Source organism: Apteryx rowi, unplaced genomic scaffold (assembly GCF_003343035.1).
Source record: "Apteryx rowi isolate R43461 unplaced genomic scaffold, aptRow1 scaffold_322, whole genome shotgun sequence".
NCBI lineage: Eukaryota > Metazoa > Chordata > Aves > Apterygiformes > Apterygidae > Apteryx > Apteryx rowi.
This window is the reverse complement of record NW_020449664.1, coordinates 567,590-571,442: the sequence shown is the minus strand read 5'-3', so window position 1 is coordinate 571,442 and position 3,853 is coordinate 567,590.

The following is a 3,853-nucleotide window of genomic DNA, read 5'->3' as shown; positions in this document are numbered from 1 at the left end:
CCGAACAGGGGTGCGAGCGAACAAGTGCCTCAAGGGCTGGCTGGACTTCAGGGGGAATTGCTACGGGTATTTCCGCCAGGAGCTGCCCTGGAGGAAGGCGGAGGTAAGGCCCCCCCACTGCGCCCCGTCCCGCGGATGACAGCGGCCGTCGGTGCCGCCAGCCCGGAGACCGCGGGGGACCGGGCGGCCGCGAGCCTGGGGCTCCCCGCGGCACCGGGGAAAGGCCGGGTAACCGAGGCAGGGACGCGCCTGCCCCTTCTCCCGCCGCAGGCATGGTGCAGGGTCGTCAGAGCCGGCTGCCACCTCGCCTCCATCCACACCTCCGAGGAGCACAAAGTGATGGCCAAGTTCATCTCCCAGTGTCAGCGCGGCGAGGAGGAAGACGACGTCTGGATGGGCCTCTACCATCGGGTGAGCGCCCCGTGTCCCATCCCAGCCAGGGCGGCCCCGGCAGCACGGCTGCACTCGCTCCCGCTGCCGGGAGCCCCGTGCACGGCCCCTGCTCGGATTGACCCCCCCCCCCCGCGTGCCCTGCCGCCCTGGCCGCGTCCGTGCGTACCCACCTGCTGCACCTCTGCTGCCCTGCCTGCCTCGGTTCCTCTCTGCCCTGCTGCCGGTAGCCTCACGCGTCTCCTGCGCTGTCTGCAGGTTGCCGATTCCCCACCGGCCCCCTGCCCCCATCCCGGCCCTGGGCCCTTCTCCGCTTCCCCTCGTTTCCTGCCCAACACGCGTCTCGTTTCTTGCCTGTCTCCAGACCAAAGCGTGGGCATGGATAGACGGATCCAAGATGCGCTACTCTGCCTGGGACGACGATGATGTCCCAAAGGGAAAATACTGTGCGGCGCTGGAGGACTCCTCAGGTGAGCGGGGGGCACAGAGCCACACGCCCCGGGAGGGGACGTCGGCAGCCCTCGGGGACTCCCTGCCCCTCCACGTCCCCCGGGCAGCCTTCGCTGGGGTGAAAAGGGCAGATGGTGGGGGCGGTTTGCTGCAGGACCGTCCCCGTGGGGCAGGGATGCTCCCGCGGCCACGTGTGGGAGCAGCGGGGTGTCTCGTCCTGCCTCCTGCTCCGGCAGGCTCAGCTCCGGCCTCAGAGCGGGTTGCCGAGGGCTTTATCCAGTCGGGTCCTGAAAACCTGCGAGGATGGAGCCGATCCCAGCGCGCAACTGTCCCTGCCGGGACACCCCATCCCTGCACCCCCCGGGCCTCGTCCCCGGCCACGGCCACGCACGGGGACGCGCTCGCCGGGAAGGGTCCCGCAGCAGCGCTCGCTCCCCTTTCTCTTTGCAGGTTTCCTGTCCTGGGAGAACGACTCCTGCGGCGAGAGGAAGGCTTTCATCTGCAAATACGCGGCCTAGGGAGCGGGGCCCCCAAGGAGCTGCCCTCTGCCTGGACGTCGTGTCCCTGCACCCCACCGCCTTGCCCCCGTGTCCCCGCACGCCGTGCCGTGTGCTCCCGGACCCCTGGCAGCACCGCTGCCGCCGCGGGCAGCCCCTGCCGCCTCTCCCCGACGGCGGCCCAGCGAACCGGCAATAAACTCCCCCGAAGCACGCCGTGGCCCCTGTGTCTTCCTCCGGGCTGCTTCCCGCCGCCCCCATCTCTCCTCACCCTCGCCCGGCCGCGGCAGGGCACGGGAGGACCCCCCCCCCGAGGACGCTGCCCCCCCAGCGATGGGGGTCTGCCCCGGCACGGGGGTCCCCACGGCCTCGCCGGTGGCAGCGGGGGAGCTGGAGGGGTCCCGYGGGAGCACATCCCGCTGAAGCGGGCGGCAGGGATCCCGCAAGGCTGCGTTGTGCTGGGGGGTCGCGTTTGGTCCGTAATGTGCAATGCTGGGGGTAAACAGCAAGGGGTCTCTATGGCCAGGCAGAGTTTGTCTTGGCTAAAAGAGGCGGAAAACTCCCAATGCTGAAGAGAATTTATGATAGCTTGGAAAAAAAATACATACAGGGAAATTTTACCATATTTTGCATGCAGCATGAGGATGTTCATTTGGAAGAGAACTTGCACCAAATCTTGGAAGAGGAAAGGGAAAAYTGGAGTGATTTGATCAGTGATTGATGCAGAGAGGTGGGATTTTACGTAGTGGGCAGGGGAGAGGTGCAACTGTAAAACCCGTTGGACAAACAGCCCCAGCAGCCCGGGGAGGGGAGCGGGCTGGCAGGGATGCRCAGACCCCAGCAGCTCGCTGCGCCCTGGCCGGGGAAACTGGGGCAAAACAAGGAGGAGCTGCAGCYGTTTGCATGGGGAGCTGGGAAAGGGGACCCTGGAGAAATCCCGGAGTCGCTTCTGCCCCCACGCTGCCGGCCCCATCAGCCCCAGTGACCTGCTGGCACCCAGCAGTGGGGCTGGGGACGGCCGTGTTTGCTGCTGCACCCTCGTAACAGAGACGGGACGTTTCTGCCCCCGGGGGACTGCTGTGCCCAGGGTCCCACCGCCACCTCCCTCCCCCTTGCTGCAAAACCTCCATGCTCCGTGCAAAAATGATGCAGCACCCGGCTCGTCAGCAGCCGTGGGGGTGTTTAAACGGGCGTCAGGGCCAGCGACTGAAAAGGGCTTGCTAAAAATTGGCCAGTTCCACCGCAGGTCCGTGCACTGCGGGTCCRTGCACCGGGGGTCTGTGCACCGGGGCTCCGTGCATGACGGGTCCACGCACGACGGGTCCGTGCACCACCGTTCCATGCACCATGGATCCGTGCACCGTGCATCCGTGCTCCGCGGGTCCCCCTTGCCTGGGAATCCGCTTCGCACTGCTGGCACCCCACACCAGCGGGGCCGGGCAGGGGTTGCTGCCTGCCGCGGGCCATCGCGGCCCCCTCTGAGAAGCCATCCCGCSTCTCSGCTGAAGCGCTCCCGTGTTTGCCTYGGCCGCGGTCAGCGGCTCCAGGAYTTGCCYGCGGCTCGGCGCCGGTGATAAGGGAGCCGGGAGCTGCCGCAGCACCGCGGCTGCTGGCAGAGGGTCCCGCGCCGGCGGCGAACGGGGAACGGAGCAGAAATGCCCCGGAAAGAGGGCTTGGAGCGTGTCGTAAATACGGACCGAGGCTGTCGAGATCCCGACGCCCGAAATAGCTGCGGGCGCAGGGGCGACGAGCGCTCTACAACCAGCGCCGGCGCAAAGCTCGTCCTCAGCGGTGAATTCTCACGCGCTGGAAAACCTTCAAAACCAAGGTGCAAAGGCGCCGGGAGGCGGCGGGACCTGCTCGGGCTGCCTCGATAGCGCGGGGAGCGCGGCCGGGACGAGCCGGGCACCGGCCGCTGCGCCCGCCCGGGAGCACGGAGGGCGTGGATGGAGCGAGAGGGGGCCAAGGAGCGCGGGAGAGGGAGCGCGGGGGCGGATTCAAGGGCAGGCACGGAGGGAGGCGAGGGAATTTTGTACTCCCGGGACTGTCCGTTCTGCCCGGTGCCACCAGCTCTGTGGGGGCCGGGCTCCGTGGGGCTGGGATGGGGCTCCGTGGGGCCGGGATGGGGCTCCGTGGGGCYGGGCTCCGGCGGCGCGGGGGGAAGGACGGCAGCGGGGGCTGCATGCACTAGCTGAGGTTTATTGCCGGCCGGGCGCGCGGGAGCTCGCGGGGCCGGTGGGGTCGGTGTCGGCGGTGCCGTGGGGTCGGTGTTGGCAGTGCCGTGGGGTCGGTGTCGGCGGTGCCGTGGGGCAGGATGGGCTCAGCCGCGTGGGCCCCGCGCCTACAACCGGAACTTGCAGAGGAAGGGGAAGTGGGAGTCGCAGGGATAGTTGTGCCATTCCTGGAAACCTGCGGAGGGGAGCGTAAGGCACCGGGGGGCCGGGGCGTCCCCCTGGGGCGACCCACCACCCCCTCGGCCCGCTCTGGCGGTGCCTGCGGCAGGGAGCCCCTGTCAC